Below are 26,039 nucleotides of genomic sequence, written 5' to 3'. Positions count from 1 at the left end.
CCGTGCTCAATCCACTGAGCTATACCAGCCAGGGCTGGATAGTAACAGTGTTTTTTATAAGTTGCCTTATTGGGTTTTGATACCCAAGGTTAAATTTTTATTTTATTAACTTTTTCTTCTGTTCCCCTATCAGGGGTTTTTAACCTGGGATCTGCAAATTGATTCTCTATGGTGAATGGAATTCAAGTAGTCTGTGACCTTGGTTGGGGTAAAAAAATGACATCTTTCAGTCAGTCACTCTCTAAGTACAGTTTAGAATTTATTTCAACTGTGAATGTAGACAACAAACTATAGTAGCATCAGGAGTACCTGTGAACACATTTTCGTATCCTGACACAGCGCTTACAGTGATCTTGAAATTGCTAAAAATTATCACTATTTCAAAATTACTATGGTTATTACAAGATCTTATCTAATTTTTTTAAAAGCACATTATATCCAAAGAAAATATTTTGACAGTTATACCACTGTATTTTATCTTACGCATTTAAAAACATTATTCTGACAAGGGCTCCACAGGTTTTACCAAACTGCCAAAGGAATCCGTGGCACCCAATTGCCCACGGACTCCCACTCCTAACTCCTGCACTTCTGATGTAAGTGTCAAGTTAGCCAGATCCTATGATGCAACACAGCATGCAAATCATGTCACAGCACATGTAACCATGATGTCACACATTATGTAAATCCTTTGGCCACTGACTCTTGTGTACTAAATCATTATAGATTCTGATCTCACAAATGAGAGGGAACAAAATGCAAAACGGAGAATACAATGATTACCACAAGCTCAGGCAGAATAATTTTCCCTTTGTATTAAGAAAGTGTATGCTTGTATAACTTACAATCACTATTTCCAAAGGAGATCTATTTAAGTGCCGCAAGTTAAATAAAACAATGGGCATCTTCACTGACCTGTGGGATCTTCTTGCCCTCTTTTGGGTGCATCAGCAAATATGCTTGAAATTGCTTCAGATCTGGTCTTCAACAGCTTCCCAACCTTTTATGTAAGCTTTTATTATGCTAAACTAGGGAACTCTAAAGAGGTCGATGAACCTCAGGTTTGAAATACTTGCTGTTATTAGAAATACACATCCTCATTATCAGTCTACTTTGGTGTATCATGTTTGTATTTCCTCTATCACCTAGAAAACTGCTTAATGAAGGAGATGAAATACGAGTGGTTGAACAATTACAGTGTTTTCCAAAAAAATAAAGCACTCATTTAAAACCCATATTTCTTTTTTTAATTGATTTATTTAATTGTTGTTCAAGTACAGTTTTCTGTCTTTTACGTCCATCCCAGTCCACCCCCCAGTGCTCCCCACCTCCCTCCCATTTGAAACCCATATTTCTAATAAAGGCGCTGACAATTATCTCAACAACAACATGGTCAAGATTTATATACATTGTCAGCAGTGAAAAGGGCTGTGTGAGTTTAACTGGAGTATATTTCAAGGTAGTAATGCTGAATTTTTAAAAATACATCTTTAGTGTCTATGAATGTATTCTAAAATATGTAAACATTTGTGAATGGTGGATAATGTTTTAATACTAGACCAGCAATTTTCAACTCTCTCAACTCATGGCACAAATAAACTAATTAGTAAAACTCTATGGCACACCAAAAAATTTATTTTTTTTGACGATATGACCAAAACATAGGTGTAATTTTGATTCATTTACACAGGATAGCTATTGTTTCGGCTGTTATCACTGTTTAACTTGGCGTCTAAGGTAAAAGAAGTTAGTGCCCCTGACTAAAGAGTCAGGTATTGCGTGTTTAAAAAATTTTTTTTAACTTGTTGAAAATCGCTGTGCTAGACAAACAATACTCAATTTTAATACACATTTGCAGTTTGTCCCTTACTAAACAGGAAAACAACTTAGTTCTTTATTTGACATGAGGATCAAAGGTGGCATAATAATGACATGCAGATTTACTCAAGGGATATTTATTAAACAATTACTATGTGTACAAGTATTTACTAAAAAGGGAAGAAATATATATTTCAAAATATGGTTTAAAAACTTTTAGAATGAGAATAAAGCTTTGAAAGGAAATATTATATCCGAAGTCTCTCATGGTGCCTGGTAAGCCGTTAACAAATTGCTAAATACCTAAAAATTCACAAATCTCTGGTCTGTTTTTTCTCATATCCAAGTCCCACCTTCCTATTTCTCCTCTGAAACAAAACCAGAATGGCCACGCAGGCATTTACATACCACCTAAATCCTGCGTGGGAATGCAAATTATGGATTGAAAACACAATGGGAAAGAAGGATTTAAGCTGAGAAAAGTTATTACTCAAAATATCAATTTTCAGATATCAAAAATCATTTACACCCCTTTTTATGGCGTGCCAATCTGATTTTCCAATGGGAGTCAGAACACGTAATTCCCACCCAATCATTAACAAAAACTAGGATAATAAATCACGCCCTCTCCAACCTCAGTTTCTTATTCTGTAAAATAAGGGAAACTCCCTGTGCATTAAGATCTTTTCCAGAGTTAATATTATATGCATGAATATTTAAAAGGCTAAAAGATATGTAAATAATTGAAATACCAATCTGTTGGTTTCATCCTATGGTGGTTATGATCTTTTTTCCTTTTTAATCTGTTTAGGCATGTTATAGCCTATTATGGTAAGCTTACAACTAACTAAACCTTTAAACCTATTCAGCTATAAAAATCTCACAAAATGCTCCCCAGAACAGTAACTTGCATATTTAACAAGGGTCACTGCAGTCCCATGAAAGAACAGCATCTAGCTAAACCCTCAATTACTAAGGTATGCTCAACTTCTGTTTAATACCCACTACCTGTTTTAAGGGCTAGAAGTCTTGAGTTCTTTATCATTTCCCTGGCAGTTTGAAGGCACTCTGCCTCAGGGTGGAAGCCTTGGACTTATGGGTACTATTGAATGCTTAACTAAAAAACTTAACATACACAGACAGCTTCACCTCACGAGGCTGAGAGCTGACAACAAAATTCTTAATGGCTAATTCCTACTCGCACTCTTCCCAAGTCCTCACATAATTCCTATCACAACATTCCAGCAGTTACTAATCTCACGTTTATTTTATCAGGGCATTGACGTGTACATTTTATTCCCAATCCATGCTGTTTGAAAATTTTTTCAAAATTAGTTGTGATAAAGTGGCTTGGAAATATTTTACAGTAGACGCCTAGTTTATAAGCAGACCCTAGAAACTCGGCTAAAGTAGTATGAGTTTGTTAAGATACATTACAAACTAGTTTTAGCAAGTGCTTGTCGCACCAAATAAGTCAAGACAAAGAAATGAAACGTGAAAATGCACGTGGAAGAGGAGGATGTACTTGGAACAAAAAGCACGTATCTAACGCTATCCTTCAGATTCCTCAACAGGGTCGCCCCAAAGACCACGAGCGCCGCGGCTGACGTGCTGCAGCCACAGGTTGAATGACAAAGAGCCCCCGTCAGCACTGTCTTCTTGGCAAAGTCCACTCGAACCCTGCAGTCACGCCCTGGCTGCGGGGACTGCAGATTTCCAAACCACTATCGCCGGTTACCAGGTGGGACAAGGATTGGCTGGCCGAGGAGGTTGGGACGGGCGTGCCACGAGTCCAAAATAACTCGCGCCCGAGCGAGTCCCTTTCCTCGGAGCAGAATGCGGCCAAGAGAGTCTGGAGGAACCACGTGAGTCACCCCCACGTTGTCCCTTTTTCAGATCAAAAGCATCTCTTAAGGAGCCTTCGGAAGACTAGTGAGGAAACGACTTCCCCAAGGTCACCGGTACCAGGACCCAACTTCTCGGCCAGGCCGGTGACTGGCACCTGACCGCGGGGGCCGCAGCCCGTCTAGGAGAGGCGCTGTCCCCAGCGCCTCAAGGTCTCCTTGCCCAACGCGGCGCTCCTGGACCACGAGGCTGCTCTTGGCCACTTGCCCCCTGCCGGGCCACCTCCCTTCCCCGGAGACCAAGTCCCAGCTTACCCGAGGCTCCCTCCCAGAAGCCGAGGCAGCCAAGGCACCCCGGGGTCCGCACCCAGCGCCACGGGCGATTACCCAACTAACCGTTATGCGCGGCTCCGGCGTCAAGCGTGTGCGTGACGAGGCGAAGAGGCGGCGCAGCCCGAGCTCCGCGAGGCCCAGGGCCCAGGTCGCGTCCTTCGCCCGCTGCCTCCTTGACTCCCTCCAGCACCCAGGAGGCTGACTAGTCACCTCGCCGCTCGCCAGCACTTTGTCGGGCCCCGCCGGCGAGGAGGCTTTATAACCTGCGGGGTTAAGGGGGGGCCGGAGCATGCGCAAAGGGGGCGGAGTCAGCCTTCCCAGCCGCCGCCCCCCCCTCCTCCCCCACCTCCATACTTAACACTCCAACTGCCACTCGCGCCTCCACAGGGTTTCGGGCGCAGGCGCGCGCTCCGGGGCGCGCTCTCGCTCGCGCGCGCGGCGCCCCCTCTCCGCCACGTGACCTGCAGCTCGGCGAGACCCGTGCTCCGGTCCCCAGCCCAATGGCGGGGCCGGAGACCCTCCTCTCCGCGGAGGTAGTCGCCCCTCCATCGTCCGAGGAGTTCGTGGAGACCTGCACGCGTGCGGCACAGTAATGCCGGTCAGCCCGGGTTTCTGACGTAAAAAGGGGAAAGCCGCCAAGGACGGATGCCGCGCGCCCCTAGGGCCTGACTCAGGTGTGGGGGCGATGCGCGCGCGGAGGCGCGGGGAGGCGCCTGGAAGTGGAGGGACCGGGCTGGGTTAGAATGGGCGCGGGGGGCGGGGGGACTTCGGGGAAGAGGTGGAGGGGCGGCGGTTAAGAGCGCGGGCTGTGGGGTCGCCTCTGGAGTTCCCTGACCTCGGGGAAGCCATGGAAATCCTCGGGGCCTGTTTCCTGTTCTCTAAACCGGCAGCAGTAATGGAACCGACCTCATAGGCTCTTTGGGTGGTTTTGGCGAGAGAATTTATGGAACTTTCTTGATGAATGATGGCTATTAAACACGGAAGTCAGGACAGCAGAGAGGGTCTAGGGGTGACCACACTGGTCCCAAGAGGGGAGGGTGTGTATATCTGAAAAAGATGGGCAAATGAAATTGCAGGGCGAGGCCATAGTTTTAATGGACACTGAACGTTTGGGACCAAGTATAATTATCGCTAACAATTTGGAAGGGCTGGTTATACCCTTAGCAGTTCCCCTGAATTATCCTCATAACCTTACGAGTTAGGTCCTACGGCTACCGGAAAGGGGACCTGACCCACAGCGGGTCTGCCTCCCCCTGGCCTGTAGCATGTGGGTTCTTGACTTCATGCAGGAAAGATTTCACAATAGGAGTTTAAAGCTGGGGACAGTGAAATGAGGAAGGGTGTAGGATAGAAGAATCTACAGGGGAGAGCCTAGGCGGGGCTGCTTTAGCTCACTGGGAAGTCGAAAAAGAGGGGGCTTTGGAAACAGGTTCAGAGGGTTAGCCCAGATGGGCTGCCGCTGCCCATTTGGCCCCCAGGTTGCAAGTCTTGTGAGGTCTCTTAGAGTTTAGGAGACGTGCCCTGTAGAGGAAGAAAAAGGAGAAGCGAAAAGTGAGGAGTGTGCTGGGTCCTTGGTCTTGAGGGCTTTAGTTCTCTTGCAGGTGGGAATTTTATGGGAGGTATAGGGTAAGGGCTTTAGCAGAATATGCATCAGTTTTCCAGGTGTGTGCTCTTTCAGTTTCATGGTCTCTACTGATTGGTCAGCGCTAGGGGTGGAGATGGGGACTGTCATTTGTCACTGCAGCCGGTCCTGGTATCTATCACCCACCTCATTTTGCTGCTTTTCTGGGCCTGGAGCTGAAATATACCTGAGACCTGGATGTTATCTTCAGGGAGGTGACCTTCTGTCTGGCTGCGACCTGCTCAGCTAGTTTGTTCACTTGTCTGTCTCAGTTTCCCCATTCCACTTGCCCAGAAATTCTCCCAGCTTCTTACTATCCTGCCTCACTACTACTATTAACATTTTACAAATGAGTAACCCGAGGCTCAGAGAGGTTAAGTAGCTTTCCAGAGGTCACAGAATTAGTAAGTGGGCAACTCTAGTCCAGGATCTGATTGTGTTAAAAGAGCCATTGTAGGTTCTGGAGCAAGGTCAGGTACCAAAGTGTATAATTATGGAGTGTCTCTGATGTCCAGGATTTTCTTGTGAAGTTGATTTGAGAGAGAGAAACCGATTTGTTGTTCCACTTATTTATGCATTCATTGGTTAATTCTTTAATGTGCCCTGGCTGAAGATCGAATCTGCAACCTTGGCATATGGGGACAATTCTCTAACTAAATTAGCCGTGCTACCCAGTCAGGGCAGGATTTTAGAGAAATACCAAAATGTATGAGCCCAGGCCCCTGCCTCCCAAGAGCTTCAGAGTTGTTTGGGGAGATCACGTTGGGCAGAAATCAGCCACATTTTGATGTGTGCCCCAACCCTGTCCTCCCCTGTGCACACACGTTTAATCCCGACAACCCTGTGGGGGTGGCTGTAAGTATTTGCTCTGCAAATGAGGAACCTGAGATTGTGGTGGTGTGGGTATGAGGGACCCAGTTCTGAGGGCTCCCGTGTGCTTTCCTCTCACCCACTAGGTCTCTTTCAAAAAAACAAAAACCTTTCAGTACAGTTCAACTTGTTAGCAGAAGACAGTTTAGAATCTTGGGCCAAGTACTGCTTATGAATGATAATTACCTAGGGGAAGGCACTTGGGGTCATTGGGGTGGCTGGGACTTAGAACAGCAGTGCTTTGGGATTGTTAGGGCGCGGCAGCGTTTAGGATAGTTGGCAGGAGCGGGGAGTTAAGGAGACAGTCTAGGACTGGTTCAGACCGGAACTGATCAGGGCCTGAACTATAGCATGTAGTGGGAATAAGGTGATTCACAGGAAACCTTAAAAGAAGGCTCGTAGAGAAGCATAGCGTGGTAGATTGCAATCTGGGCCTGGCAGCCAGGTTTCCTCAGTTCCAACTTGGCACTTCCTAGCTCTGTGTCCTCAGGCATGTCATTTTACCTCTCTGAGCCTCATTCTCTGCTTTGTCAAACAAGAGGGTTGTTACGATAATAGAAGTTAGTATTGACTTCAGTGTCTGTCATATAGTCAGCACTAAATAAAAGTGCAGTGGTGAAAAACCATGAAACTGAATTCTAAAGGCCCCTCAATAAGATCCCTAACAATTCATTTGTAGTATCTTAGCATTTGTTGTAATTTTTTATTCCTTTTCTTGAAGATGTTCACCAAAATTATACATGCCTGAGGCCCCACAGCATCTAGATCTACCCCTAGAAGGAACTGTACTGTTGTGGAAAGAATATGGGCTTTGTTCGCATAACTTACTATCTCCGTTACTTTGGACAGTTAATTCACCCAAGTATTCCAGGCCTCAGTTTCTCTACCAAGTAAATTAAAGGTAACATCAGCCAGTCTGAGCTGTTGTGATAATCAAATCAGGTAGTACTTGCAAAAGTGATTAGTAAAACTTGGACAGCATTCTATAAATGTTTACAAATTAATATTATTATAATTTGTCCATAAAGTGTATAAGAGGCAAGGATCAAAAGCAACACCAAGGTTTTTATTTGAAAAAGTAGAAGGTGGGTGAGCTAGCAAAATTGATAAAATGATACAAGTAACAGTCTTTCTTTTCTGCCAAGTTTTCTGTCTGATTGATCCATGAGACAGTGAAGAAATGAACTACTAAGCATGCAATCAGAAATTTAGAACTGAAAGGAAGTTCAAAATCATTCAGCATAACCTCCCTCCCACATTTTATGAAAATGGAAATTAAAGCCTAGAAAGGCTAAAAGATTTTCTAAGGCCACACATCTAATAAATGGCATGATCAGAAGAACCAGATCTCCAGGTGCCAGAATCTTACTGTGACAAGTGCAATCTTTAAAAAAATAATTTTATTAATGGTTTTTTATTCAAAATCAGGGAAGGCATGATGCTTGCTCTAGTAGCTTTTGTCTTTGTCACAAAATTCCCCAGATTTACTTTTTGTTTTAAAGGTTGATAGACTGGATGAGGCATGGATGATCTACTGTTCACAAGCTTGTTCAGTGAGCAAAACTTCTGCAGATTTCAAGGTAAGAGTTATAGCTTCAGAAATTAGTAATGGGATAAGCACTGAAAATATAAAATTTGAAAATTCATAACTGGTTACTATTCAAGCTGTGAACGTTACTCAATTGCTTTATGTGGCAAAGGAGAATAATAAAATTACAGAGTGTTTACTCTGGAACTCAACTGCTTCACTTATATTCTCAGTCACTCCATCGTTTCTGGGAGGTAGGAGATAAGAAGGTGCTATTATCTCCATGCCACCAAATAATCAGGAAAGGATTTTTTTAAAATACAATAATACTTAATTAAGAACACTCCCCCATTTACAATTCATAACTTAATAAGGGAAATGAAAATGACATTTGCTTTTGTACCATGTATGGGGGGGGACCAAAAAAACCAGTAATTTATCTGTAAAAAATTGTGTATTCTTACACGTTTAAACTTCACTCACCTTCAAAGTACTCTCCATTTGATGCAATACACCCATCGAGACTATTTTCCACTGTTCAAAACAGTTTTGAATTTGTCAGTTTTGATGTGTTTAGTGCTTCTGCCATGTTTTGTTTCACCTCTTCCACATCAGCAAAATGTTTCTCTTTGAGGACTTTTTTCATCTGGGGAAGAAGAGACATTGGGTGAATAGGGAGGGTGGGGAGTTATGCCAGTTTTTTTGTCAAAATCTATTGAATACTCAGCGTGGTGTGGGCAGGTACACTAAAAAATCACCCACCATGAAATGGGAAAATACATTGTAAGAGTCTTCAAAAAAAAAGTCACCGAAGCCAAATGCAGCCTCTCACAATAATGCTGGCTGGTACACTGATACAGATGTCTTCCTAGAAAACTCATCTAGTGAGGGAAACATGTATTACAAGGGGCGCCTTCCAGAAGATAATTCCAGTTTTTTGGGGGGGTGGTCCCCCCTCACATGAAAAAGAAGTTTGCCAGGCAAATACCTAGGGTAAAGGAGATAATGCCAATTCTAAAAAAAACATTCTTTCTTTAAAGGAGAGAACTCTCATTCAGAACATCTTCCTCTAGTTTCATGTTCTATGTCAAGTGTAGTCCTGCCGCTTCCCAAGGGCTGGATCTGGACCTGAGATGAACTCGCCACTTGTTGAAGGAAGACTCACTCCGAGTTGGTGTGATGCACTCCAAGCCCCTCCCTGACCTCTTCCTGCTCTGTTTTCGTTCTTCCCTTAATCTCACTGGCCTGCAGTCTGGCATTCTAATCAGTTGGCTTCTCTGGGTTTCTGCTAGCAGGAGATAATAGGGGCAGAAGAGTTTGGTAGAAAACAAATTGGTTGCAATAAAAATTTCTTCAATATAACAAATTAGTAAAAAAATGATTATTTCCAATCACTGACTTTTCATGTGTTTGATAATTTTGGTGGTCAAGGATTAGCTTTACTGCTTCTTTGGGTTTTTGAGAATATTTTCGTGCACAAATATGTATTTTTCAAGGATTCATACTGTATGTACTATTTACCCAGTGGCATATTTACATGGTTTTTAAATATCTAAAACGAATTTACTGACGGGCATTTGGGCTGCTTCCAAATCTTGGGTGTTATAAATAATGCTGCAATGAACATAGGGGTGTACATATTCTTTTGAGTTTGTGTTTCGGATTTCTTCGATAAATCCCCAGAAATGGAATTGCTGGGTCATAAAGCAGGTCCATTTTTTAAATTTTTTGAGGTAAGTCTGTATTGCTACAACAGTGGCTATATCAATCTGCATTCCCACCAACAGTGTGCATCAGAAGATAAGTGAATAAAACAACTTTGGTACATTTACACTATGGAATACTACTTGGCTGTAAAAAAGAAAAGAAAACTTTACCCAGTGCGACAGCATGGATGGACATGGAGAACATTATGCTAAGTGAAATAGCCAGTCAGGGAAAGATAAGTACCATATGATTCCACTGAAATGTGGAACCTAATGAACAAAATGAACTAAGGAGCAAAATAAAGACAGACTCATAGGTAGAGAGCCGGCTGACAGTGTCAGGGTGGTGGGAGCTGGAGGGAAAAAAGAACTCAGGAACATGGACAACAGTGTGGTGATGGAAAAAAAGGAGATCTAAAATGAATTCAGATTAAAAAGCACAGTTTTTTGGGGGGGATTAAAAATTTATGATAAACTGATAGTAATGCTTAAACATTAAAGGTTATAGGATGATCCACGTGGGTAAGGTGTAGTTTGTTTTTAAACACGTTGCCTGAGGCGCTCTGCACCTGTGGCAGTCCCGGGCCACGCCCCTAGTCCATTCCTCGGGAGTCCTGCCTCCTGCCTGCTAACACAGGGAGAGTTTGGGCCTATGTTCTTTGTAACCTGCATCAGTGTGTAGGATCTTTCTAGCAAATATTTCTTCTAAGCATGGTCCTACATATTTGCCAGACCTGCCTACCTCCTTGACCTTGGCTAACCCTGAGCTCCTTTCTTTTTTCCCTCCCTTTCTTTAGTATTTTGGGCAGATGGGGGTGGGTGAGTACTACTGCTGATAAGGATAAATTGATGATAGCTAGGATTTAGGAAGTACTTATTATGTGTCAGGCATTGATCTAAGCATTTAATACATATTAACTCAAAATTTTGTAAACCAGGCACTCTGATAAACCTCATATGCCAGATGGGTGCAGAGGTAACAGAGGTTAAGTAACTTGTCCAATGTCAAATTATCAGTATTGCCTGGAATCATCAGGAAGTGGTCATTGTTTAGTTCTCACCAAAATATTGTGAATAGAAATTATCATTTATAATTATTCATGTCATAGGATACTAATTCATAGACTTTGAAGAATGTCTTGACTCAGGGAAATCCTGTTTTATGTTCCTACTGCCCCTGGTAGAGCTAAACATTTATTCTGAAATCTGTTGGCCATGAAAGCTGCCTCTAAAACCAAAGGGTGCACTTCAGGGGACTATGTCTGCTTAAGTGAATATGGGATAGTTGTGAACTTAGGCTACCAAGCTGGGGGACATCTTTTTTCAACAGCTCATTGAGTGTTCTGGAATCTATACTCCATGTTGTGAGCTCTTTCAGTGTGAGACTTTGGACCTTATGACCTTTACCCAGTAGCAGCCAGCAGTTGGAACTCCCAAACAGCCCCACCTCAAGCCTGGTGTGACTCAGGAAGCCTTTTAGATCATAATGACTAGCTTATCCACCTGCTTGGGAAGCCAGACCTGGGTGTTATAACTGGACCTTGATACTGCTATACTGAAGAACAAGGGAAGGCTTAAATGAAGAACTCGGTCTATAATGACTTCTGAAAACCCTGAATCTGTCAGTGTAAACCACATGGTACCTGTGACACCCATGCCTGGGTGAGGTCCAGGGGCTGTCAGCCCCCCTTCTGAGCTCTGTGTTAATGGATTGACACCCCTCTCCCACTTCCTTACCTTTTGCACAGGCCACAAGTTCAGATGCTATGCCTATTGAATTGTACTCTGATAGGACTGTTCGGGGGGGTTTGCTGTCATAGAATAAGGCCATACCCCTTATTTAGGGGAACCTGTAAAGTTTTCAAATACTGCAGCAGAGATGAAGCTGGAACAGACTAGCCTGCTGCCATTTTTAGGGAAACCAGGGTAGATGTTATTAATAATTCAAAGAAGAATCTTCAACACAGAGAAACTTGGAACATGGTAATAGGCGGAACATGGCACTTTGCCTTTTTAGGGTTTGTTTGGACTTACCAGGAGTTGAGTGTTGAGGGCCCTCCTCACTGACCTGGGAGCCGTTGCCACATAGCTGCCTAGTAGGAGCCAAGCAGACACGCTTTCCTGGAGACCCAGAAATGAAGGTAAATATTCATGTTCTGTAAGTCTGTCAAGTTCAGTCTAAATCAAGGATTCAAGCTGAAAAGTCTTCAAGGACTTGGAAAAGTTCATTGGCCCAGTGTAAGATGATAAGGATTGATGGGCAGTACGGTGAAAGGAGGTCCATACCCATCGAGGCATCCAAGTTTCGCATGTACTGCATGAAGTGCTTCCCCCATACAGCACTAACAGGCATTTCTACATGACACGTTATTCAGTGATTAAAAGAAAAAAGGATTCATTAAACTAAACACTTTTTAATCAGTGTAAAAGGGAAAAACAACAATGGCAGAAAATCTGGAGGTAAGAAAGTGAGAAGTAGGCAGGCAGATGGGAAGCTGGGCTGCAAATACTGCAGCTGGCTATTCTGTTCCATCCTGGCCTGCTGTGGCATTTAAGGAGCAGGCGACAGGGTTAGCGGCCCCCTCCTGGGGCATCCTCGTGGTCTCCATGGTGATCTGTGAAAGACCCCAAGGAAAAGTTTAATCTCAGACCGAGGGCCTTAGTACCGGGATCTGGCAGTTCCTGTGTGGAGCTTCTTCCACTGTCACTTTGGCAGAGCAGGATTCTGTTTGGAGAGACCCGGTGGGTTTCTTTACAACTTTATTCGTGGGGGTCTTCCAGCCCAGCCCCGTGGTTCTTTCTCATCACCACAGCGACAGTGACTGAAATGACCCACTTCATCCTGTGCAGTGGACAGCCTTTCAGCCCCAGACCCAAGCCAACCACTTACATTCAAGTTCTTTGCTCTCTGGTGTCTTCAAACTTGTGGTCATTGAGGGCTTTGATTTTATTCTGCTTTCAGAAAGCCCTCTTTAAGTCTTCAGGTGCACATATACTTCTCACTGCTTACCATCTGTAATCTAGACGCAAGAAACTGGAAAATCTTGTAGCAGAAGAGAATTCTTTGTTCCGTGCTACCGATCTTCAGGATAGCTGGTCCTCTTAGTGCCCCGAAGCCAAAAGTGTAGTGATTCTCACTAAGCTCTGAGTACACCATTCCCAAGTACTCACACCTCTTTTTGGTGTCTTACATGTACTTACCATAGCCATGCCAGCAGAGACCAGATTCTAGACAAAGCTGCATACCGCTTGAGGTCAGCAAGAGGCACAAAGCCATAAATTGCAAACAGCGCATCAGGGTGGAAGGCTAGCTATGGCCTACATCTCATGTTCCATCAGGTCGAGACTGAGTGATGGGTCTGCTCATTTTTCCGTTGAAAAGAGAAGGTAACCTGGGAGCTTTACAGCTCCCTCACATGCATCCCCTCTGGTTCAGTAGTCATTCCTTTGATCAACCCAGGAGAGACCACGTCATGCGTGCAGCAGCTCAGCTATGTCTCAGCCGTAGCATGGAACAGTTCAGGCTGTGCTGACCACCAAGCCCACTTACAGGGTTCAGTGGAATAAGAGGTGTGGACTCCAGCAGTTGCTAGGGGGACTCCCAGTTGCTACAACCACACTCCTACACAGGAGGGTGGTTTTCTGCCAAGAATCTGGGTGTAATCCTATTCCATCTCCCCAGATTTACAGGTATGTCACTGAGGTATTCTTCGGCTTAGTCATAAATTGGGTCACTTTTAGCTTGTATCTCAAGAGGTATAAACCTAGGTGTACTTAACGAATAGCCTGCTCTCCTAAACGTTAGGCTATTTTCATATATTTTGTTGAAAATCCTGAGACAAGTAAAGATCAGGATGAGGAGGAGGAGGATAAGAGGCAGGAGATGCAGGATTTCACAGTGTCAGCCCTGAGCCTTCAGCCCGTGTATGTGCTGTTCCTTCTTGGAATCACTTCTACGAGTGAGAGCTGTTTACAGTAACATGGAGGTGAAAGAAGCAGATAGACTAGCAAGAGAGCGGTTTAGTAATCCTATTATTCAAACCTCTTCATAATCCAGTTTAGCTTCCTCACTAATGTGAATTAATAAGATTTCACAATTACCATATTCACTAACAAAGTTCTTTCTACATAATTACTGTTTACACTCTAATAAATTGCTTAGGAAGGCCACCTCCAAATTCAAACTCAATACAATGTGTTCCATTTTCTATTTCTTCTCTGGGGGATGCATGATTATTTTGGGAAAAGCACTGGCTTATGAATTAAATTCTGTGTCTTGCCCTACGACCTCTGGAAGACCTAGATCTCTCTCTTCCCCCTGCTTATTTTTTTAAGATTTTATTTTTTAGAGAGAGGGGAGGGGAGGGAGAAAGAGAAGGAGAAGAACATCAATGTGTGAGAGAACCATTGGATTGATTGCCTCTCACACACTCCCAACCAGGACTCCCACTGGCCCCTCGGTGTAGGCATGTGCCCTGACCCAGAATCGAACCTGCAGCCTCATTGGTTCAGAGACCAGCACTCATCCCACTGAGCCACACCAACCAGGGTTCTCTCTTTTAACATTATAAATGTGTAAGTCTTACCAACCCATGGAAATGGCTGTTAGTGGACCTCCTGAAGTATTAAGCACCTGAAGCAAAAATGTATGCAATCTTTGTACTTTAAAATTCAAGAATTCCAAACTCCTTAATGTCTTGTCTACTGTTAACGCAAAAGCCATACCATTCAGAAATTATTGAAAGAGTATTGGGTAGCTATATAAAGCTTTTGTAATCTAATGTCTACATTTTCCATATAGACACCTTTTCCTCAGGTTAGAAAAACAAATTTTTCCTTTATTTTTCACATAGGAGAGAACATGGGGAAGCGGGGTGAAGGGTGTATTTAAAGGAAGATTAGAAAGGCCTAATCCCCCAAGGATTTTCTGTCTATAGATTGGAGGGAAGTTGAAATGAGCTGTTTGATATCACCTCCTGTCAAACTTAGAAAGTTAACTTTTCCAGGACGGTCTCTATGAGAAATTGGGACTTTGTTTTCAAAAAGATTTTTGCTTACTCCTTTTCAAAGATGCTAGATAATTTTAACTCACTGAAGAACATTTTTTGCCTCTCAGTTATCAGTACAACGGTTAGTATACATCCCTTGAACCCTCCTCCCTTTGCTTTGTAGACTGAAATGTATCCAGAAGCAAAGGGTTTCAGAAGTGGAAGCACACAGAGAATGAAGGCAAGAGAGATTCCTGTGTATGCAGGTTTCTAGGCAGGTTTCTATGGCAGTCTTCCTCCTGGCCTCTTCCTCTTGGTATTCTGTGCTGACTTCCTTGGGGATTTTGATTCTTGTGTTCAAAATATATGTAGATGGCTGAGCGGGTGCAGTTCGGGGGCTTGCTCCCCTTCCCCCTCCTAAGTTTTTTTGTAGGTTTGACTCAGTTAATTTTTATGAGATCAGAATTGTTGAAAAGTGGAACATTATTACACTTTTCTATTTTAAAGTGTAATTTGTTTCTGTTTTAAATATTCATGATCTCTGTTTCTAACTCATTTGGGAAAGAATAATAGGCTTTGAACTTGCCTCAGCTTTTGATATGGGACTCCAGCTGAACTAGCAATGGATATTGCCTCAAAGAAACGAAATATATTTTTCTTTACAATTTAACTTTTTATCTTTTCTCCTTCAAAACGTATCACTATAAACTTAGAAACAGGGATTATTTCTTTTCTTAGTATCATACATACTGCTTGGTAGGTCTGCATATATGGCTAATAAAAATTTGTTGATTATTTCAAAATAGTGTCAAAGTAATAAATGATGATAAATAGCCGGTAATATTTATACAGCATGGGCTCTGTGCCAGGCACTGTCGTAGCATTTTACAGAGTTGCTCAATGTAAAACCACTTTTATCTGGTTGTCTTTAGTTATCTGGCAAAGCTCTTTAAGAATTCGTGCTGCAGTAAATTCCACAGTTCAGCCCTCACCTCCCCAACAAGAATAACTAGAATTCCAATGTCTTCCCTTTATTATTTTGACAAGAATAACAAGAAACGGTAACTGTTTAGATGCGTGTTTGTCTCCAAGGCTTGATTGGAATATACAGCAGGTAGTTGCTTTGCTTATCGTAGGAGTCTTTGGATGTAAAGGGGTAGGCGAAGCCTAAAGTAACTTTGTACTTTGTAACTTTGTAAAAACCTGATTGGCTTCAGGGAAGTAAGAGATGCAGTAAAAATGTTGATTTCAAGTCAGTGTGCTCCACCTTTCATAATTTTTTCAGAAAAATGTGCGCCAGGGCCAGCATCCTCAGCAAATATAGGAATGTATGTATACATAGTTTCTTTTATATATACATATATATAATGTATGTTATATATATATAGTTTCATATCTTTAAGAAACTTTCTTCTCTCTTACAATGTAAAAAGTAATAAATTTGTTCAATTCAGAAATCTAAGAAAATGATAGTAGTTTTTGCCCTTCAATTCAGACTTTATTTTTGTTCTTCTTTTTTTTTAAGTTTTTACTTATTTATTTTTAGAGAGAGGGAAAGAGAGGGTGAGAAATATCAATCAGTCGCCTCCTGCACACCCCCAAATCAGAGACCTGGCTCGCAACCCTGCATGTGTCCTGACTGGGAATCAAACTGCTAAGCTTTGATGTCATTTTGCAGGCTGGTGTTCAACGCAGTGAGCCACACCAGCCAGGCTATTTTTGATCTTAATAAGCCATTTGGTTTCATGCAATTATGAAATTTCACTATTTAGCAGCATGGTTGGGACCTGACATTTTAATAATAGAGTTAATACATTTTCTTCTAGACCACAAGAGCTGTTTTTGCTAGTGAGTAGTAATTCTCCCACAGATTTAGAGGATGGAGGATAATCTGGCTTTGCTTACTTTGGAATTTTTAGAGCGCCAGCCTAGAACCAATAATAAAAATGTTCTTCTCTCAACCAAAGCCCTTTCCTTAGCTATATCACACTCTGTTGTTTCTGAAGGCATCTATAGGAAGCTTGCTACCATTGGCACACTTAACCATGCTATACTTTATGGATTCCATCGGCTTTATTAATCCAAGTGCAGGTTTAAGACATTCATTCATTTTACTTAACTCATCCATTTATTCACTCCATATTATTGAATATGTACTAGGTGTAGTAAGACTTTTATAATTCTGCTTTTAAATTGTTAATTCCTGTATGTGGAAGGAAAATTTAAAGGTACAAAGGAATACACAGTAAAAAGGAAATCTTGCATCCCAGTTCCCCAGCCATTCACCTCACCTCTCCAGAGTCAACTAAATATTACCAGGAGCATGTTTAGATGTTACTGTGCTATCCTTCTCAAGGCATTGTATAAATACATACATAGACCTTCCATGCAATGCTACATACTGTATATATGATTCTGTACCTCTTACTATTTCACTTAGCAGTTTCTAGTAAATATTTATTGCTCTTTTGGTATATTACATACGTTTCAATATAATAAGCAACAAATTTTAATATCATTAAAATGCTAATTACAAAAATATTCCCCACCCTGATTGGGTGGCTCAGTTGGAGCATCGTCCTGTAAACCAAAAGGTTGTAGATTTGATCCACGGTCAGGGTGAATACAAGAGGCAGCTGATCAGTGTTTCTCTCTCTCCTCTCTCTCCCTCTCTTCCTGCCCTCCACCCCAACAAAATCAATAACCATATCGTTGGGTGAGGATTTTTAAAAATTAAAAAAATTAAAAACATTCCCCAGAAAAGACCCGGAAGTGATTTCCTGGAAATCAATAAGGACAGTGTTATGGAATCGAAGAGGTAGCACAACTTCTACCTTTTCAAGAAAACAAATTCTAAAAATAGTTGTACTTGTGAAACAACCAAAAAAAAAACCCCAAAAGGTAAAAAAGAAAAAAAAAGAATAGATATATGCCCAGAAATGAATAGATATAAGCTCAGGTAAAGGTAAAGGGGAAATAAACTATGTGAAATGTGCTCTGTGCTCTGTGCCCTGGCTGGTGTAGCTCACTGGGTTGAGTGCCAGCCTATGAACCAAAGGGGTCGCTGGTTCAATTCCCAGTCAGGGCCCATCCTGGGCTGCGGCCAGGTCCCCAGCTGGGGGCATGGTAGAGACAACTGATCAATGTTTCTCTCTCACACTGATGTTTCTCTCCCCCTCTCTCCCCCTCCCTTCCCTTCTCTCTAAAATTAAGTAAAAAAAAAAAATCTTTCAAAAGAAAAAGATGTGCTTTGTTATTTCATACATGGCCAGCATGTTAAAAGTTGATCTTTTGATGTTCAATTACCAACAATAACTCACCCAGTCAGTAGTTCCAGAGTCCAGTGAGGGGGGTTCTATGGGTTTTCATAGATTCTAACTTAGTGTTTTTCTAAAGGCTCTAAAGAGCACCCTGTTTGTCAGAACAAAAGCTTTTTGTTTGTTAAAAAGTTCTAATAAGGGGAGGGAATTTCAGGGGAAAAGGGGAAGGATTTACAGGAACTAGTATAAAGGACACATGGACAACAACTAAGGGGGGTTGGAAATGGGAGGGAGGTGGGGAGCACTGGGGGGGTGGGCTGGGATGGGAGTAAAAGACAGAAAACTACTTGCACAACAAGTAAATAAAAATAAGTAAGTACGTAAATAAATAAATAAAAAGTTCTAATGAAGGTAGCCACTTCCAAGGTGTTTATCTTTCATTTACCTAGCTAGTCTACCTCCAGAATCTGATGAATCAAATTGTAGGGACATATCTAAATATATATGTTTTGTTCTTTTGCTGCTAAGTTTCATTTATATATCCTAGTAGGCTGTACATTTAAAAATTGTAAAAAAATTAAATTCCTGCAATGTGCTCATGTTCATCCAATGTATCCAATATTGGCCTGCCAATGTTTAAGATTTATTCATGTTTCCATGCATAAAATTAATGGAGTCTATATATTTTATTAAAAATATTTCATTATTAAACTATTGATGGAAAAGGTATTCTAGAATAGGCTCCTAAAATGATTTTACTAGTAGGTTTGGGATTTAAAAAGCAGAACAAATTCATAAAATAATTTGTGGATAGGCTAAAGGAAGACTGTTTAAAAAAGGACATTAATTGAAGTTTTGGTCTGGGACCATAATTACAGTGTGGTCATTTTGATGTTCAAATACAACTGAATCTCCCTAAACCTGCAAGGCACCTTGTAAGCTCTACTCCATTAAAAATAATAAGGCATTTAAGGCATCTTAAAAAGAAGGGAGTAAACAGATAGGAAATGAGCAAAAGAATGGAGTTGGTATCTAACCAAAAAAGGAGTGCAAATGACCAAAGCAAAATTCAGGAAAATGTTCATTGATATTCAAACATGGATATCAACAAAGTTTTCTCTGAATTACTAAGCCCAGAACCGCAAGAGTTTTTCATGTGGGGATTCTTTAAATTATAAAACCAGTTTTATTACCCTCAAGGTGTCGGGAAACCATCACCATCATACATTCATTGTAGGTGTAATTTTTCCTTTCTTTTTAAAAGATTTTATTTATTTACTTATTTACTTATTTTAGGGAAGGAGAAAGAAGGAGAGAAACATCAGTGTGTGGTTGCCTCTCACTCACCCCCTACTGGAGACCTGGCCCATAGCTCAGGCACGTGCCCTGATTGGGAATGGAAATCAGCAACCCTCTGGTTTTCAGGCCCACGCTCAATCCACTGAGCCACACCAGTCAGGGCAGGAATAATTTTTCTTATAAGAAGTTATCCTTAGGATATAATCAGTTATTCTTGTACAAGTTTGTTCACTGCAGTATTATTTATAATAAAGAAAGACTATAACCTAGATGGCTAACACTTACAGGTGAGCTTTTCTGGTATTTCTAGACGATGGGATTACAAATGCAGCCATGGAAAAAAATCATGCTTTAGAAAATATGAGGAAATATTTATGATGTAACATTAAAGAATGTGGGTTTCAAAACACTAAGTACAAAGTGATCACAATTTTATTTTTAAGTAAGTAGGCGTAAAATTTGGGCATAAAAGGAATACTAGAAGATTATAATTCAATGTTAAGACCGTTTATCCTTTAGAGGTGAGATTATAGGGTAGGATTTCTTTTCTTTATATCTTTATATTTGGATAGTTTTATAATTTTAAGTAGTACCATGACCACCTGAAAAAAAGGGCAGACATGCTATATAGAGAGAGCTATCTTATTTTGAACATCTGTGGGAAGTGACTTAAAAAAGTAAAACGGAGAGGATTGAGTATTCCATAGACAACAATAAGGATGACAAAAGGGGAGAGTTTGCCTCTCAGATGAAGTCATAGACTGTCCAGACTGAAGGATGAGTTAGAAATAATTCAGTCCAGTTATTCCCTTTGTTACTAATGAAAATTAAAGTCCAAACTTATCCAGGGCCACATAAATAGTGTTTAAAATTGAAGCAATGATAGGATTTTCTAATTTCTAGGATTTTTATCTAATCTTTCTTTTTCCTTATATATATAATGAAGTAGTTGGCAACTGTGTTCTTTTAAGTCTAAAAAGAGAAGTGGAAAATTTTTAGGGTACAGAGGAAAACTATGTGTTAAATAACTTGGTAATACAGCTTTTCCCCCCTTATTTTGGATTAGCATTTGCCCTCCTTCCTCCAAATACTTAGTACTTATCTTCAGTATAGCCCATTTGAAGTAAAACCTTTAAATACAACTTTATGATGCTGATTTAAATATTTTTTCCTCTTACATCTTTTCTTTTCCCCCAGCTAGTTCCATTCATTTTCTTCAAGGCCACAGACTGATTATTAAAAGTGAAGAATTAAAATCAACTCTTACTGTGGGCCCAGCTAAAATCTGAGTTATTGATGGCTAATGTTGAAGTGTTTAATGTGGTGTGTGTGTGTAAAGATTTTATTTTGTTTTCTAGGGAGAGGAAGGGAGGAAGAAATAGAAGGAGAGAAACATCAATGTGTGGTTGTCTTTTGCACACCCCATACTGGGGAATCTGGCCTGCAACCCAGGCATGTGCCCTGACTGGGAATCCAACTGACAACCCTTTAGTTTGCAGGCTAGCACTCAATCCACTGAGCCACACCAGCCAGGGCTTGATGTGGTTTTGATCTACAAATACAATGTGGTTGTCAATGAATGTAGTGCACACTTGTATTAGAAGGGTAAGGTCAGATATGTATTTGTTCATACAATCAGTCATATATTTAATCAATGTTTATTGGGCTTCTACCATGAGACACACTGTGTTATCCCTGGGTATAAAGTGGTAATTAAAACAGACCCAAAACTTGACCTTGGAGCTCACAGTCTACTGTATTAATAATCTCTACTAAATTATATATTATAAGGCAGGAATTATAACTTATTTATCGGTACAATGAATGTAGTAGATTTTTTTTAATATTGTAGTCTGAATGAATTTACCAGGGATTACTTCACCCTAAACATAACTAAACATGCCCTAAATGTAACAGGCATAAACTTGTGGGAGTTGATGAATAAGTGGACTGAGAAGCCCTGAAATGACCTCACTATTAATTTTAGCATGCTCCTTCCAAAGCCAGCCAGTCATTCACATCACCCAAAAGTGGGTCTTATGCCTGATTATGAAGAGATTTCTGACCAAAATAAAAATGGGATCAGCAAATAATAAAACAAGTAGCCTTGTTGCTGCTAATAGACTGCTGTCATTTAGAACAGACTTTTTTTATTATTGCAATTTTGTTCTTTAAAAAGAAAACACTTTGACACTTGTTTTATAATGGTTCTGAGAGTCGCAGGAGATAATTTGGGGAAGTAATCTGAGAGGCTATATGACCCAGCATTTTTAGAAGCAAGTTACACACTTCAGCACCAATACTTAATGGGAATCTCCAAAGTAATGTATTTTTAAATGATCAGAATAACAGGAACTTTGAATTTGGGGGGAATTTTTTAAAAGATTTTAGTTTTATTAATTTACCTTCAGAGAGAGGGGAAGGGAGGGAGAAAGAGAGGGAAACGTCAATGTGCCAGAGATATGGGTACGTCAACTTGCTTCTTGCCTGCCCCCAGCTTGTCGCTTCCTGGCCTTCTATTCAGGACTTCTCATCAAATAATAGCTTAACCTGAACTCAACATCTCTCTTTCAGAGGAAAGAGAATAGATTGTCCTCTGGGCCGATATAAATGGGGGAAGACAGCAGCTACATGGATGTGCCCTTGTGTCCTGACAAAGTTCTGGCATCGGCACAGAATTTGGCAGCCTGTGATGTGTCTTATAGCAAGTACAGAGACCAGGCACTTGGGCCCAAGACTGAACCATTCCACAAGATTGTATATTTCCTTGAAGGTACGAGAAAGGGGTGCCAGTATTCTCAGCATTTTGTTACCATCCTCACAAGAGTTTTAGAGTTCAGCTAATGAGCAGGCACCATACCAGGAAGAGATACATGAGCTTGGATATCGAAAGGTATGTGCTCTGAAGCTGAAATCATAAACCAGAACATCTGATGTGTGTCTCATGCACAATGAGGGAGGGAGGACTGCTGATGGAAATGTCACATGCAGCTGCTTTTAGCACTTGGCTTTCAGCGGTGAGCTTCCTCCTCCACCCTCCACCCTGCCCTCTCCTGCATGAAAGCCGTTCAGGGCTCTGCGCTTCTGCACTTCTGCACTCAGTCTAGCTGTTCGGTGTGCCTGATGGGCTCTGGGAGTGATGGCCTCAGCTACTCTCTGGGTCAGGAAGGACTCTACCTTAGACAATTGTGTGTCCGGCCCTAAAAGGTAAGGAATATGGCCTATGGTCCAAAGTAAGCCACTTGTTAACATCCTTTGGACATTTTCTTCTGCCACTTCTCCAGCTATATGATTATGTAATCCTGTGTGACTCCGCAGTAGGGGTTCTGAGTACAAGCTATTCCCTCCACCTGGAATTCTCTTCCCATCACTTGTTCATTGACAAATTGTCCTTATACTTTGGATTTAAGTTGAAACAGCAATTTATTACGATTTCCCCCAACCGTACTTTTGTACCATTCAAAACCAGGAAGTCCCCAGCTCATCACACTATAGCACCTGGTACTTCCCTGTGTCATGCTTATTCTGCTGGTTGTTAAGTGTCTGTCTTCCCCAAGCTCCATCAGGGTAGGAGTTATTTCCTCTTGTCTGAGTCTCCAGCACCGAGCATTGTGCTTTGCACATTTTTGGTGCTTAAAAAATATTTGTTGACTGAATGTTGAATTACATCTCCTAATCACTTTGAGATTCCTCTGTGAGAACCCAGCATTGAACTTCCTGTGCCGCCTTCATCCTGCAGACAGTAACTTACCGTATGGTTCCCCATCCCCTACCAGTGCTTGCCTTTTTCATATCACTACAACCTAGATGCTGATCATCGTGGAAAATTGTGCGACTTTCTCTGAAGATTGCAACCTGTTTTCATTTTTAAATGAAAGCAAAAATCAAAACTGACTTTTGAGTCAAGTGTTTTGTGCCCTCATATTTTAGTCAATTTAAAAAATCATTAAGCTCCTAAAGAAACGATGTCATATAATCTAATTACATTTGAGAATGAGTTTGCCAACTTCAAATAATTTCTTACCAAAATACCTCCTTGTAAACTTTAGATGTTTCTTAAATACTAACCTGAACTTGAGTGTCTAGTGGGGTTTTTTTTAAAGGTTGTATTTATTTATTTTTAGAGAGAGGGGAAGGGAGGTAGAGATGTTTCCCTCTGGAGAGAAACATCAATGTGTGGTTGCCTCTCATGTACCTCCTACTGGGGACCTGGCCTGCAACCCAGGCAGATTCCCTGATTGGGAATCAAATCAGCAACCCTTTGGTTCAAAGGCTGGTGCTTAATCCACTGAGCCACACCAGCCAGGGTTTGAGTATCTAATTTGATGTAGTGAGTTTTCAGAGTTAGATTCATTGTTGAAGTGAGGAAAACCAGCTTCAGACGCCATTTATTCATTGGTTTATTGATTCAATAATTAGTAGTGAACACATAAGCCAGGCACAATGGAAGATAATTGGGAATATCAATAAATTCTTGCCCTGAAGAGAACAATTATAGGACCATTGTGGTACAGATGTTACTAATCAACTATTCCATTGCGCCTCTGCTTTTTCTAGCTTCTGTTCAGTCAGGTTGAGGTCATGTGATTACTTCCAGTTACTGGCCTGTGAAGGAGATGACTTGCATCACTTCCAAGCTAAGGAATTGATGTGCCTTCCTTCTTTCCCCGTCACAGCAACCTTGAAGTTTACATGTTCCATGTAATTCATCTAAAAGATTGTGGGTCTTAAGTCTTCTTGGCTACCGAGCAAAGGTGTGGAGTAGAACTTTCCAACCTGCACCAACCTGTGCTAGATACATGATGCAGGAGACATACACTGTTGGCTAAGCCACTGAGACTTCAAGGTTTGCGCCCTGGCCAGTGTGGCTCAGTTGGTTGGAGAGTCATCCCTACACTGAAGGGTTATAGGACCAATCCCCTGTGGGGCACGTACAAGAAGGCACCCAATTGGTTTATTCTCTGTCTCGGAAAGCAATGAAAAAATGCCCTCGGGTGAGGATTACAAACAGAAAAAGAAGAATTCAGGGTTTGACCACTAGGAAAGCCAGCATTAACTACCCTGAGTAATACAACAGCTATTATTTATTTGGTACCTTTTATGTGCTAGATATAATACTAGGCTATTTGTAATAGTGATTTATTGTGGTTAAAGCCCTAACAATTCTTGCCAAAAGGGAGGCATTTTCGGTATTCATCCTGAACTACTGTTTTCATTTTCACCAGATTTCTCTCTCTCTCTCTTCCTTCTCTCTTTCTCAACAGTAGCACTAGGATTGATATAAACCTGGAAATCTTAGAGGGAAAAGAGGATTTTAGTTCTATTCTGGAGGTCTGAGTCCTTACCCTGACACTGTGGCTCTTGGAGTGCGTTATTTAATCTGCTTTACTTTTCCCATGGATAACATTTGGACTAATTTTTTTTTATTGTTCAATTACAGTTGTCCCAATTTTTCTCCTGTTGCTCTCCCCTGCCCCACCTACCCCTTGCTCCCACAGTCATGGGCTGATATTTTGCTCCTAATATTACAAGGTTATGATAATGACCAAAATGTGTTAACTATTTGAGCTGTTAACTGTGAAGAATTTACACAAATACAACGTGACCATTCTTATTGAACCTAAGAGACTACCAGTTGTAGGGCCCACCATTATTTTGTATGCCACTGAGAAAGAAAATAATACAGCAAGTTAATTCATGGCACAATGCTTTCTTATCACTCAGCCCTTATGAAGGACTTATTTAGGTTTATTTAAACATTGTGGTTTTTTTAGTCATCTATCATACTCGGGTATTAATGAAAGGGAAATAATTCAGATCAGGTAGTCCAAATGTCTTCACGTTCAGAGGCTGTCTTCTGAATCACTTTCGAACTGAGTCACGGGTGTCTGTTTTCAGTACAGGGTCCCCCTCTGCGCCATCAGGGCACACGGGTGATGCACCTTTCCTTACGGAGGGTGCTGTCGTTTTTTCCTGAGATTGCCCTCCAAGCTTCTATCATTTGTTTGGCAAGTTTTGAGGCCGGTGCTTTCTTGATTGTACTAGAAGGTGTCCGTGGAAGGTTTTCAGGCATCAGCTGGATCGACTCCTTGCATCAGTGGTGCTGAAGTGATCTCTTTGACTGAAGTGTCCGTGGGTGTCAGTTGTTCAGCGATGCCACCAGGACTGCAAGCAGACTTGCAGATGAGCAGACAGTAGCTGTGTCGGTGGCAGAGCAGCGGAACAACCCAACACACCATCAACTGTCTCAATTTCAGATACTTTAAAATGTGAAAATACATGTATTTGGAATAGATAAAGTACTGGTGCTTTGTTTTTTTTTTTTTTTTTTTTTTTACAAATAAGCATATATAACAAGCCCCTAAGCTCAGCTACCCAGGATCTCACCAATCATTCCTTGACCTGCATCCCATTGTTATCTCCCCAATCCAGGCCATCACGGCCTTTAATCTGAGACCACACAGTGAGAAGGGCCTGCGGTCTAGGGGTGAGAGGACTGGCTCTGGTGTCTGGAGACCTGAGACTGACTGGAAGCCCTGCTGCTTTTCTGATGGGCCACTCTGGGGGCAGGTCACTGCTCTGGGGGAAATACCTCATTCAGAAGATTTTAGGGAGGCCTTTGTGTATGCAGAAGCACTTTGTGAACTGTCAAATCTCTGTGTAAAAGGAAGAGAACTAGTATTTGTTGAGTGGCAGGAACTGTGCTTGGCACTTTGCACGCATTGTCTCATTTTATCTGATATAAATTCTGAGTCATATAGTGTCTTGAGCT

General features: G+C 41.5%; 1 protein-coding gene and 2 long non-coding RNA genes across 3 annotated transcripts in view; 2 read left to right on the top strand and 1 right to left on the bottom strand.

Moving 5' to 3' along the window:
* SLC16A1 (solute carrier family 16 member 1) overlaps positions 1 to 4,248 on the bottom strand; it is a 43,708-nt gene extending 39,460 nt beyond the window's left edge. Inside the window, exon 1 of the mRNA XM_037152431.2 lies at positions 4,059 to 4,248. The gene's annotated coding sequence lies outside the window, so the exon portion shown is untranslated. The remainder of the gene's footprint in view (positions 1 to 4,058) is intronic.
* The window catches only part of LOC128625988 (uncharacterized), a 99,143-nt gene that overhangs the window by 54,439 nt on the left and 18,665 nt on the right, over positions 1 to 26,039 (top strand). The window lies entirely within an intron of this gene.
* Positions 4,360 to 9,405, top strand: LOC119054535 (uncharacterized). Its single transcript, XR_005083531.2, has 3 exons — positions 4,360 to 4,669; positions 7,989 to 8,066; positions 9,055 to 9,405. It is a non-coding gene; the product is annotated as an uncharacterized LOC119054535 (long non-coding RNA).

This window comes from Artibeus jamaicensis, unplaced genomic scaffold (genome assembly GCF_021234435.1).
Source record: "Artibeus jamaicensis isolate MK-2021 breed Jamaican fruit bat unplaced genomic scaffold, CSHL_Jam_final scaffold_1689, whole genome shotgun sequence".
Lineage (NCBI taxonomy): Eukaryota > Metazoa > Chordata > Mammalia > Chiroptera > Phyllostomidae > Artibeus > Artibeus jamaicensis.
Note: the sequence above shows the minus strand (reverse complement) of the source record. Positions and strands in the feature narration are given on the sequence as shown.